The sequence below is a fragment of the Zingiber officinale genome, chromosome 10B, assembly GCF_018446385.1.
Source record: "Zingiber officinale cultivar Zhangliang chromosome 10B, Zo_v1.1, whole genome shotgun sequence".
NCBI classification, from domain to species: Eukaryota; Viridiplantae; Streptophyta; class Magnoliopsida; order Zingiberales; family Zingiberaceae; genus Zingiber; species Zingiber officinale.
The window spans coordinates 75,924,601-75,938,209 of record NC_056005.1 but is presented as its reverse complement, the minus strand read 5'-3'; the positions used below and the strand labels follow the sequence as shown (position 1 = coordinate 75,938,209).

General features: G+C 39.6%; 1 long non-coding RNA gene and 1 other non-coding gene across 6 annotated transcripts; one reads left to right on the top strand and one right to left on the bottom strand.

Annotated features, from left to right (window-relative positions):
* Positions 1-7,303: 7,303 nt before the first annotated feature.
* Positions 7,304-7,410, top strand: LOC122030676. Its single transcript, XR_006125539.1, has one exon. It is a non-coding gene; the product is annotated as a small nucleolar RNA R71 (small nucleolar RNA).
* A 1,231-nt stretch (positions 7,411-8,641) lies between these two features.
* Positions 8,642-10,941, bottom strand: LOC122029849. 5 transcript variants are annotated; one of them, XR_006125207.1, is made up of 4 exons: positions 10,771-10,941; positions 10,033-10,567; positions 9,676-9,867; positions 8,642-9,519 (listed from the first exon to the last, which is right to left on the bottom strand). It is a non-coding gene; the product is annotated as an uncharacterized LOC122029849 (long non-coding RNA). The 5 variants fall into 5 exon arrangements; XR_006125208.1 differs by having other exon boundaries at positions 9,676-9,864; XR_006125206.1 differs by having other exon boundaries at positions 9,676-10,071; positions 10,157-10,567.
* Positions 10,942-13,609: the final 2,668 nt, after the last annotated feature.

Below are 13,609 nucleotides of genomic sequence, written 5' to 3'. Positions count from 1 at the left end.
GAGCTTGGTTGGTGGCCGAAGTTCTTCATCTCTAGGAGATTGTTGGTGGCCGAAACTTGCAAGGAGAAGGAGGCTTGGGTGGATTCTCATCTTGGTAGATCGTCATCCACACGACATCCGAGATAAGAAGAGGAATACGACAGAAGATCGTGAGGTTTATAAGCTACAAAAGGTATAACTAGTTTTGTTTTCGCATCATAACTAGTTCATCTTTTGTATGGATTTTGAAATACCAAACACAAGAGGCTAATGATTCTAGGTTTCGGATTTATGATTCGATTTTGTGTTTCTTTTGTTTTTCAATCTTGTGATTCGATTGTTCTTAATGGTTACTGTAAGGAGATTAAATATTGAATTTCGTTGAAAGGCTTTGTCTAGGAAGTTGTGGATGATCCCATACCCAAGAAGGCCTAGTGCCTCACCATGTTTAACCTGGAAGTCGATCTCTGAAATAAATATTTAATCAAATTTGTAACATGGGTGAAATTTAGCCTCACCATGCGAGAGCTATCGGTAGATAATCCAAAATAATTATTGAAATCACTAAACGCCCACTGAAATTCTTGATTCATTAATTTAAAAGTTATTTTTCCAACGTAATCTTCATTAGCAAAGTGAACATCAAATGAACTCAAAAACTCAAGTATAATATGAGGATACGTAGGTAAATGTGTGTACATGATATCATTCCAATCAAGGGAACCAATCATCCAATCAACATCATCTCTAATCCCTAAAATATTTAGAACAGTTGGATCCATGTACCATATGCACACAATCTTTCTATTGACAAGAATATCAAATCTAGATTTATGATCTTCATTTCTAAAAATGATATTGAATTCATTGTCATTACCTTCGTCGTGTGAAATCCTCTTTCCCTTGCCCTTTGTGGTCTTTTCCTTTCCCTTTTCCTTTGTTAGCTCCCTTCCTCTCTTTGATCCACCGCTTCCCTTACGAAGTTTCTTCAAAAGCTTAGACATATTGTCAAGTTCAAATAGGGAAAGGTGTTGTTTTGTTGGAAAAGTGTGATCTAGCAAACATAGATCTTGAAAAGTAAGATATTTGGGAAAAGAAGTTATAGATCTTGAAAATAGGAGAGGAGAATTATTGTTAAGATCTAGATCTTGATGAAGTTTATGGAGAAAAATGAGTTTAAGATTTAGATCTGAGAGGTTGAGAAGAAGGGTTGAAGATGCGAAGAGTTTGGGAGAAAGAAGCAACTGGGGATGTGGCCAACATGGCCTAGGTACGACCGTGTCTTATAGACACGACCAAGGTCGAGTTGCTCCGCACGACCATGTAGATCTACACGGCCCAAGGTTTCTCCTTCTCAGGTATACGCACACGGTCGTGTCAATTGACACGACCTTTGCTTTCTCCTTCCCAGCTTGATTCACACGGTCGTGTGCGGTACACGGCCAGATCCTTCTCCCTCTCGAGAATTTCTACACGGCCGTGTCAATTGGCACAGGCAGTGCAGTCTTCCTCTCTGGTACACTCACACAGTCGTGTGCTGTACACGGCCAAGCTATTTTTCTTCTCTAGAATCTTCACACGGCCGTGTCTAGTACACGGTCGAGCACATCTCCTCCTCGGGTAAGTTCATACAGCTAGTGTGAGTCACACGATCGAATACTCCTCCTCTTCTGTAGACTTAACACGGTCGTGTCTGGTACACGACCGAGCTCTGTTTATCTTGTCATTGATGATCTTCCTCCTTTCCAACTTCTCCAACGCTTCCATGCCCATGAAGAAATCATGGCTAACTCATGGAAGTGAAACTCAACCTGAAAACAAAAATTAACAACAAATTTAAAAGCACTAATTAATGAAAAAGACAATTACAAATTGAATCTAATCTAAAAGAACCCTTGGGTTGCCTCCCAAGAAGTGCTTGTTTAAGGTCATTAGCTCGACCGGTCTCCTTAATTTTCTTCTCATTTTCTTGCCCTCAGAGGGTAGATATTCTTTTCAATTTTGATGGGAGGCCTTCTCCCAATGCTTGTCGGATCATGTCCTTCATCTGGTGGTCTCCCATGAGGATGGAAATTCCAATCCTCTAATTTGTAAGTGTCCACCCCACTGCAGACACTCACTAAAAGAGAAGAGACATGGTTAGAAGAATTTGATAAATTATATTCCAACCTTTTCTTACCAATTATCAATGTAAGTTTATGATTTTTGAATCAATTATAGCTCCAGCTGTAGCAAGGAAGGGTAGATATGATCGAAATTTTTGGGCCTTCTTCCATGTCAAGTACCACAAAATCTGTGGGAATAATGATCCCACCAACTTCTACCAGCACATCCTCTATAATACTCATAGGGTACCTGCAAGAATGATCAGCTAATTGCAGTGTCATGGTAGTAAGTTTAAAGCTTTTAAGACCTAACATATTACAAATTGAATACGGAATGAGGCTAACACTCACCCTAAATCACAAAAAGCTTTTTCTATGAATTCAGCTCCTATAGTGCAAGGTATATAAAAACTTCTTGGATCTTTGAGCTTCGGGGAAATGTTCTTTTCAAATAAAGCGCTACATTCCTCGGTAAGTGCTATGGGCTCAATGTCTCCTTTCCTCCTCTTATTGGACATGATGTCCTTCAGGAATTTGGCAAACTTTGGCATTTGCTGAATAACATCAATTAGAGGAACTTCCACACAAATATCTTTAACTTTGTCTAGAAATCAGCCAAATTCTTCATCTTTTTTCAGCATAACTAATCTTTGAGGAAAAGGGACTACCTGACTTTGTGGGTTAAGTGGAAGAGTCTCTTCAACCTTATTGGTACTCTACTCTTCATCTTGAATCTGAATTGATTCAAGTGTTGGAGGAGAGAGCTCTTCTTTAATTTTCATCCCTTTTAGAGTAGTCACTTGAGGATCACTCAAGGTCCGTCCGCTCCTAAGTTCTATTCTGTTACAGTGTTCCATGGGGTTAACATCAGGCTTTCCTGGAAACTGTTCTGGCGCTCTTGAAGATGATGAAGCTACTTGGGCAATTTGGCTATCTTGAATTTTCTGGTGCTTTTTTGAATTATCAATTCTTTGAGTTAGCACCTTTAATTCTTGCTTCATTTCATTTTGACTCAAGATGAGCTCTTCAATCATTTTCTTCAATCTAGAAATTTGATTGCTCTGAGAAGGTTGTTGTTGAAAATTTTGTTGCCCAGGTTGGAAACTTGGTCTAGCCCCCATAGATGGTCCTTGTTTTTTATTATTTCTATAAGAGAAATTTGGATGATTCTTCCACCCAGAATTGTATGTGTTTGAATATGGATTTTTCTGTCTCTGATTGTAACTAACGATGGCATCATACTACTCAAGTTGATTAATTTGTGCGGAAATAGATCCTAAAGGACATGAGTCTTGAGCATGATCATAACTTCCACATGTTTCACAATAACATACTATGGCATTGACCGTGCTAGTATTTGCTCCTATATTTTCCAACTTCTTTGTAAGAGTATCTAGTTTTACAGACATCATAGTAATTACATCCACATCAAATTTTCTTGATACTTTAGTTGGGTTTGAAAAGGAATAGCCTCCACTTCTTTCTGTGGCCCACTGATGATAATTTTGTGTTACACTTTCAATAATATCTTCGGCTTCATCCAAACTTTTATTCATAAGTGCCCCTCCTGCAGTAAAATCTAATGACACCTTAGTATGATAATTAATGTCGTTATAAAATGTATGCAACACTATGTTCAAGGTTATTTTGGTGTGATCAACAAGTTAAGTTAGGTCCTGTGTTGTTCTAACCTTGTGTCTAAGTGTACAGGAGCTTAGGAGAATAGGTAGTCGAGCGGAAGACGCAGCTAGCGAGAAGGACGGCAGTCCGAGGGACGACGTGCTATGGAAGAGTACACCGGCGGACGAGAAGGAAGCGTGCGGTGATTCCGAGGGACGGAAGCCAGAGCGGAAAATTACTCGGGGAGCAAAAGACGTAGCTAGAGAGAAAGATGGCACGCGGTGCGTCCGAGGAACTAAGACTGCGGATGAGTACGCCAGCGGACGAGAAGGAAACACGCGGTAATTCCGAGGGATGAGAAGACCGGAAGTTGGGTTTGGGTGAGCCCTATTCCGGATGGCAGAGATCACCCAAGCGAGCGGAACCGAAGTTGAAGACCCGGACCGAGGCGAAAGAAGTCAACCGGAGTTGACTTAGGGTCTAGGGCGCCTGGAGCAGTCCGGGGCGCCCTGAGCAGCCCGGGGCGCCCGGAACCCTTCCAGGCGCCCGAAAATTGAATTTTGACCAGAATGCATCTAATGCGTTCTGAACATTGGGGGATAAAGTTTTATCCCCCCAGGGCGCCCGGAACCCTTCCAGGCGCCTCGACCAAGGCTAGAAATATAGCCTTGGTCCAGAAGTTTTTCAACAATCATGAGCATTTCATTTCCAAACACTTGTATGCTTTAGTTGTAGTTAAGCTTCTGTTTCTGCGCTTCAACGTTGTAAAAGACTTCTCCGCCTGAAGGAGTGTTTAGTGCTTGATCTTCCTTGGATTAACAACCACATCTGTTGTAACCAAGTAAATACTCGTTCCTCATCTTTTTATGTTTTTTAATTTACTGCTTTGCTATTTTAATTTACAAGTGTTAGCTTGAAGAGTTCGAGGAAGGGTTGTTCTTTTGGTTTTGCAGGATATCTAACAACCCCCTCCTAGCCGGCCCAATGGTCCTACAAGTGGTATCAGAGCCAAGACACCTCAGAAGGACTAACCGCCGTCTGAAGCAACAAAACGATGGCCGGAGCTAGCTACTACCCACCTGTATTCGAGGGGGAGTTTTCCATCTGGAAACAAAAAATGGAGGCATACCTTAATTCAGATTTTGGTATTTCTTTCATAATGAAATTTGGTTATGAAGAACCGAAGAACGCGTACGGAGAAGAAATCGATAAATGTCTCTGGACTCACAAGCAACGTGAGGAGTTTATGACAAACACGCGAGCTAAATTTCACATTCTAATTGTAATACCAAAAGAAGATCTCGACAGAATCAGAGAATACAAGAACACAAAAGAACTTTGGGAAAAGTTCTTGAAGATCTATGAAGAACCAGCTGAAGCCGAATCCGACTCCTTGATGGACACCGAGCCGCCGATAGAACAGTCCGAGAATGAGGAAACTGTCGAGATAGTTGATCTCCATCCCAAGGACACAGAAAGCTCATCCCAGGTGAGCATCAATGAAGGGGGAGAGATATTGGAAGCAAGCAACTCAATAGGGGGAGAATCAATTGCTGACAAGGTAAGTCAGGTATGGTCTCCACCTTCTGAGCAATTGGATAAATTTATTGAAAAATTGCTTGAAGATTTTTTCGAATCAGAAATTGAATCTTCGGAAAAGTTTTTTAGATTAAGAAATTTATTATTAATAGACTCCTGCAAATTAGAATTTTTGTTAAAAAAATTCCTGCAAACTACAAAATATTTTTTCGAACGAATCTTGCACATTGCCGAAAGAATTTTCTATATCATTGGAAAAAATTTTCGGATTAAAAAATCTTTTGTCAAACGAATCTTGTAAAACAGAAAAATTGCCGAAAGATTTTTTACCTATTATTTTGTTGAAAGATCTTTTACCAAATATTTCGTCAAAAGAATTTTCTACATGTTAATATTATTTACTTTAAATCTGAAAAAGTGTGATTTAATAAGTTATGATATATTGAAATGAAAATTTAAAACTTTCTGATAAAAGTATTAGAATAAAATAAATAAATGCATAGAAAATTTTGTATGTTATCAATTTTCTTAAATTTTCTTGCATAAAGTTTTGGGCTTAGAAAAAATTTTTTTTGTGAAAACCTATAAATTTTCCAAAAGTTATTCTTAACTTAGAAATTTTCTCTGATATTTTGAGATTGCTATTGTGAAAATTATTGCAAAATTTTCAAAGTTCTCAAAATTTTCTAAAAAAAAATTCTTAATGACTTGGAAAATTTTCTTGACCTAGAAATTTTCCTTGGCTTAAAAATATTTTTCAGAAAATCATTGAAATAAATCTTTATAAATTTTCTAAGTGTCAACCCTTAAATTTGTCTTGCAACCCCAATTTTTTTATGTAATCAAAGGGTGAGAAGAAAAAGTATAAGTCTAGGGGGAGGTAGAAATTGAAAATTGAAAATTTTGAAATTTAATTTTTTCTATCATGTTACATGTTATTGTAATTATTTCATTTTCATGTCTATCTTTGACCCTAGCTTAACTTGGGTTGATCACATCAAAAAGGAGGAGATTGTTGGAACCCCAAGGTTGTTTTGGTGTGATCAACAAGTTAAGTTAGGTCCTGTGTTATTCTAACCTTATGTCTAAGTGTTCAGGAGCTTAGGAGCACAGGCAGTCGAGCGGAAGACGCAGCTAGCGAGAAGGACGGCAGTCCGAGGGACGAGGTGCTGCAGAAGTGTACACCGGCGGACGAGAAGGAAGCGTGCGGTGATTCTGAGGGACTAAAACCGGAGCGGAAGATTGTTCGGGGATCAAGAGACGCAACTAGCGAGAAGGACGACACGCGGTGCGTCCGAGGAACGAAGACTACGGATGAGTACGCCGGCGGACGAGAAGGAAACACGCGGCAATTTCGAGGGATGAGAAGCCGGAGGGAAGCCCGCTCGAGAAGACCAGAAGTTGGGTTCGGGTGAGCCCTATTCCGGATGGCAGAGATCACCCAAGCGAGCGGAACCGGAGTTGAAGACCCGGACCGAGGCGAAAGAAGTCAACCGGAGTTGACTCAGGGTCCGGGGCGCCCGGACCAGCCCAGGGTGCCCGGAGCAGTCCGGGGCGCCCTGAGCAGTCCGGGGCGCCCGGAACCCTTCCGAGCGCCCGGAACTTGAATTTTGACCAGAACGCGTCTAATGCATTCTGAACGTTGGGGGATAAAATTTTATCCCCCAGGGCGTCCGGAACCCTTCCAGGCGCCCCAACCAAAACTATAAATATAGTCTTGGTCCAAAAGCTTTTCAACAATCATGAGCTTTTCATTTCCAAACACTTGTATGCTTTAGTTGTAGTTAAGCTTCTGTTTCTGCGCTTCAACTTTGTAAGAGACTTCTCCGCTTGAAGGAGTTTTTAGTGCTTGATCTTCCTTGGATTAACAACCACATCGGTTGTAACCAAATAAATACTCGTGCCTCATCTTTTTATGTTTTTTAATTTACTACTTTGCTATTTTAATTTACAAGTGTTAGCTTGAAGAGTTCGAGGAAGGGTTGTTCTTTTGGTTTTGCAGGATATCTAACAACCCCCTCCTAGCCTGCCCAACGGTCCTACACACTAGCCATTTCTCCAATCTATGATGTGGACATTGTCTGAGCATATTATTATATCTATCTCATGCTTCAAATAAAGATTTTGAGTCTGACTGTCTAAAACTTGCAATAAGATTTCTCATATGAGCAGTCTTGCTTGGAGGATAGAATTTATCAAGGAATTGTTGCTCACACTATTCCCAAGTGGTAATGCTATTTGCTGGTAGGGAATCTAGCCATTGCTTGGCTCTATCTTTTAAAGAAAACCCAAACAATAATAATCTCACAGCTTCAGATGGAACACCATTCATCTTCATAGTTCCGCAGATTTCATAAAAAACTTTTAAGTGTTGATTTGGATCTTCATGTGGTCCACCCCCAAATTGATTCTGTTGGACCATACTGATTATCGCAGGCTTGATCTCAAAATTATTAGCTTCAATAGAGGGTCTTGTAATGCTAGAACGAAATCCTCCAGCATCAGGTGCTGCGTAATCTTTAAGCGGTTTGTTTTCCATATTTGAATGTACTTGTTCTTCTGAATGTCTTTGTGAGGTTTTCCTTTTATGAAAGGTTCTATAAATTTCGGGATCAAAAGGTAGTAGATCACCTACAAAGTTAGATCTTCGCATACAAGAACAAGATTACAGAATTTGATTCATAAACAAAAAGAATAAAAAAATGCAAAGAAAAATTACAAAACTAGTTACAAGATAGATGTGAGAAAAGAAAAGAAAAGTTTAGTATAATTCAAATGATAATCTATAATGTTATAGACGCAATCCCCGTCAACGGCGCCAAAAACTTGTTACGTCACCGCAAGTGCACGGTTACATCATCAGTAATGTAAAAGATATTGTATCCATAAGGATTTGTTATAACCACTAAAGATATCTCAAAATAAAAAAGTAATGCAGAAACTAGGCTTTATGAAAGTTCTAAGAGATTTGGCTTCTTTGTGATACTTATCAATGTAATATGATTTTACCAATTATATCCTCAATTGTCATGTATTTGTAAGAAGTTGTCTGTTATCTCCTGCAGAAAACAATGACTAGGGACTTATATCAACACCTTAAACAACTAAATAATCATGATCCCTATGAAGTCCATTAGCAGGGCAGTCCTGTCATGACGCCCTTCAGTCATACAATATAAAAACACATCACTAATCAATTCACATCAAGATATAGGGAACAACTCATCTATCTATCCCACTTCTTTGTAGATTCTTGCTTCACCCTTCAAGGTGATCCCCAAGATGTCCGTTAACGGGACAGCTCTGTCACAACGCCCCTCGGTCATACAATCTAGAGAGTTCCTCTACAAGATCCACAAGTATTATAAACATCCAATCAAGAATGGTAATTCGATCCAAACATAACAATCCATACAAGATTGAATTGATACAAAATATAACAACATCATTGAAACAAGAAGTTGGCAAATCCTTGAAATCTTACATCAGTTGACATCACAAATACTCCCTCCATCATAGAACAAGAAAATCTACTCCATGAAACAAAGGAAAAGATCCAAGAAGATCGTAAACATTTCGATCCAAATCAAGAAGATAGAAAAGAAATAATTATCTAGAGATGACGAGTAATCTTCAGAACCAATCCTTGCTACTAGAGTCGAATCGAGAATGGAAACGTCATCAGATCACTAGATTGACACCCAAAAGATGGAGAAAAACCTTCAGATTGGATCTCCCTAAAGGGAGAGCCCCCCTTTCAAAGAGGGAGAAACCCTTTATATAGAACAGGGGGTTTGGGCGCCACACGACCCGTGTCACGGCCGTGTGGACCTCACACGACCTCGACTGCTTACCTCTCGGCCAGAGTCACACAGCCGTGTGAGATTCACATGGTTGTGCCATGCTTCTCCTCTGGGCGGCTCACACGGCCATGTGGCACACACGATCGTACCAATCTTGGTCTCTGGAAAGGTTGCACGGCCGTGTGGAACACACGGCCTGGCAATGATTGGCCTCTAGAAGGGTTGCACGATCATGTAGATCTACATGACCATGTTCTCATTCTGCTTCAAAAGTCACACGGTCGTGTGATACCACACGTCCATGTCATCCCCCTCTTCTATTGATGCTGCACACCCGGTCTGCTCCACACGACCAAGACCATTTTCCTTCTTGTTCCTTTGACATGGTCTTGTGGCACACATGGATGGCGCTAACTTCCTTTGTTCATTGATCAAATTCACCATGAACATCATTTCCTCTCCAAATTTGACTCCTGTACACAAAAAATACCCAAGATCAGATTTTCGAACAATGAATAGTAAATATGCTAAAAGTAAAGCAAGGATTATGAAAATGCATAGATAAAGCATGCTTAAAATATAGGAATACACGTCAAAACATGCTAAACAAGTGTATAAAACCTACGCACATCAATTCTTCAATGCAAAATAGTTTTCTGTGTTGCTGGTGTTGGTCAGATGATAAGTGCGCCATTGTTGCAGGAAGTGTGCAAGAGCATCTACATGCTGTACTGCTTGAGGTCGAAGCTTGAGATGACGATGGTGTGGATCCGCCTGAGGTCCTTTAGGGGGCTGAGTAGGTCCCCCCGAATGAGCCACTGCTGGAACCAGTGCAGAAGTGTTAACATCTTTTCTGAGGGCAGCTTGAGCCTCCACATTAATAAACTCCAAAGCCCGCTCAATTAATAAATCAAAATTGGTAGTTGGATTCCTAGCCAAATCCTTTAAAAATCAGTATCATTAAGCCCCTAAGAAAAGGCGCTTACCAAGATCTCCGTGGTGGCTGATGGAATATCAATAGCAACCTGGTTGAATATCTTAATATAAGCCCTGATAGACTCTTTAGAGCCTTGTTTAATGGAAAACAGACTCCAAGAAGTTTTGTGGTACCTCCGATTATTAGAAAAGTGATGCAAGAATACCTTGTGGAAATCCTTGAAGCGACGAAAAGAATTCTCCGACAGTCGCTTACACCATCTCTAAGCTGATACCAACTGTAAACCCCTCTAGTTTTAAATAAATAAATAGTTTTTTTTTTCAAAAATACATAACAGAAAATGAAAACAATCTACAAAATAATTTATTTAGTTTATAAGTATCTAAACTCAATGCAGAACCAGTCAAACTCAAACTAATGCGATAACCATAAAGAAGCAAAAGAAAACATATCTTTTTATTTTAACCTCCCTCAACACTCCAAAAGAAAATCATGCGAAAAATATAGGGGTCACTTGGTCGAGTGCCTTGCTTCAATACAGTCCGCTCAAGAATCCTGCCCCTCCACCTCTAGCTCATGCTCTCCTGCACCAAACAACCACAGTGAGTCTTAAGACTTAACAAGTATAAAATTCGTAAACAACAAGTACCACACATACAACCCCATTCAATTTAAACTAAGTGAACTCAAATAAATATTTATGAACTAAAAAAACAATGAATGAACTTTCTCAACTAAATTTCTTAAGAACTCATCTTTCATATTTTTATTTCTTTTTTTTTCTTACCACTCAACCTCATGTCGCTTGATCAAGCTCTGTCAAACCATGGTACCAGGCTGATATGGCATCCCAGTACTTTTCTGGAATCCATAACTGTCAAGTGCAGGGCACCTCGGTGCCCAAGTCCACTACACGTCAATTTGATATGGCTAAACGAGATGACTCTCAGCTCCATATCTGTCAAAGAACACTATATTCAAGTCACCTTAAAAAAAATTATTTTTTTTCCTCGCCTCAAATCTCAAACCCTTTGTTTTTTTTTTCAAACTAAAGTTTTGAAATAACTATTGAAACATCATAAGACATGCTTGGCAATCGAAATAATCATTCCATGTAAATTGGCTGCCATTAGGAACCCAAAAACTCCTCTTCCTCAATTCTGCCCTGACAATATGAAGTTTGAGAGATTTCACCGTAAAATTCGTAACTTATTTATTTCTAAGCCAAATCACACCCCGTTTGAACTCACACGACCCTAACTCGAAGGACTATCACTTGGAATTGATCCTAACCGTGCAGACCCAAGAAAACAGCATGTACTACTCAAACCAACTTACTGGTCGTGCACAGGCAGCAAACCAGCGCACACTCACCAAATAAATTCATAACTGACTCATTTCTAAGCCAAATCGACCTCCGTTTGAACCCACACGATCCTAACTCGAAAGACTATCACCTTGACTTGATCCTAACCGTGCAGACCCAAGAAACAGCATGTAAGACTCAAACTAACTTACTGGTCGTGCACAGGGAGCAAACCAGCGCACACTCACCAAATGAATTCATAATTAATTCATTTCTAAGCCAAATCAACCTTCGTTTGAACCCACACGATCCTAACTCGAAGGACTATCACCTCGACTTGATCCTAACCATGCAGACCCAAGAAAACAGTATGTACGACTCAAACCAACTTACTGTTCGTGTACAGGCAGCAAACCAGAGCACACTCACCAAATAAATTCATAAGTAATTCATTTCTAAACCAAATCGACCTCCGTTTGAACCCACGCGATCCTAAATCGAAGGACTATCTCCTCGACTTGATCTTAACCATGCAGACCCAAGAAAACAGCATGTACGGCTCAAACCAACTTACTGATCGTGCACAGGCTGTAAACCAGCAATTCAGCATATTTTTGGGGATCCTAGGCAGCCTTGACATGAAAGGAATATCATGAAACATCAACTTTAACAATCTATTATGTCTAAAATGAAAGAAAATGTGTAAACTATAACATACAATAACTATGGGCAAATGGTGCATAGATAAAACTTTGTACTTGCCTTCACTTGGATATCTTACCACCACGACGTCACGAGGTGGCAAAGGAGGCAGGGGAACACACGAGCACCCCTGGATCTCTCAATTCCAAGCTTGAAAATTGATGGGGAAAAACTTTGGGGGCGGCGGCCAATGGTTCTAGGTTTTGTATCCCTAGGTTATTTTAAGCTTTATATAATGTGTAAACAATTACTACATGATACTTATAAAAAAAATATTGGTCAAAAGTCTAGCCATTAACCCCCTTTACTTTTTTTTTTTCAAAATTAAGGCTTATTTGGAGAGGGAAACTTGTTTCGTAAGAGGAAAAAAAAATATAATAATAAAAATAAAAAAAATAAAATAAAATAAAACAAAACGTGTGCACAAAAGCTATTTTATTAATAAAAGTGCTATCCAATATATATATATATATATATATATATATATATATATATATATATATATATATATATATATATATATATATATATATATATATATATATATATATCCTAAGGCACGAAAATTAAGCTCAAGAACCTATTTTATAAAAATAGCCTTTGCCTCGTGTTCCTGTCCTCTCCTCTCGGGCCTCGTATCATCAAAATCTAAAATTCTAAAAGAACTCGCCATTAAACAATTTAATTAAATCAAACAATATGATAATGAAAAAAAATTCATAATACTACTACTAACAATAATACTAGAGCATGTGATTTAGTAGTGAAATTTTTCGGAGGCTACAATACTTCCCCCTTAAAAGAATTTCGTCCTCGAAATTAGTAGACTTACCAAATAGCTCAACGTAGCGCTCCCTGATATCTGCCTCCACTTCCCAAGTAGCTTCCTCTTCTCAATGATTCAACCACTTGACTTTGACCATTGGGATTGTTCGGTTCCGCAGCTTTCGATCCTGTCTACCCAAGACCTATATATATAGCCCTTTCCTCAAAAGTCAACTGCGGTGAGAGTTGCAGAGGTTCAAAGTGCAGCACGTGTGAGGGGTTCGACACGTATTTCCGGAGCATCGAAATGTGGAAGACATTGTGTACAGCTGCCAGGCTCGAAGGTAGAGCTACACGATAAGCCAATGTCCCTACTCAGTCAAGGATCTTGAAAGGTCCTATGTACCTGGGTGCTAGCTTCCCCTTTTTCTCAAATCTCATCACACCCTTCAAAAGAGCTACCTTCACAAAAACATGGTCCCCGACTGCAAACTCTAAGCCCCTCCTCCTTAAATCTGCATAACTCTTTTGTCGACTCTAGGCAGTCCTCATTCTATCTCTGATCCTCATCACTGTAGCTTCTGTCTGCTGAACAATCTCAGGACCCAACTCTGCCCTCTCACCTACCTCATCCCAGTGAATAGGAGATCTACACTTCCTTCCATAGAGCGCTTCATATGGTGCCATTCTAATGGAAGCCTGGAAACTATTATTATAGGTGAACTCTACTAGAGGTAACTTAGCTTCCCAACTCCCTTGAAAATTGATAGCACAAGCTCACAGCAGATCCTCTAGTATCTGATTCACTCTCTCCGTCTGACCATCAGTCTGGGGATGAAAAGCGATGCTGAAC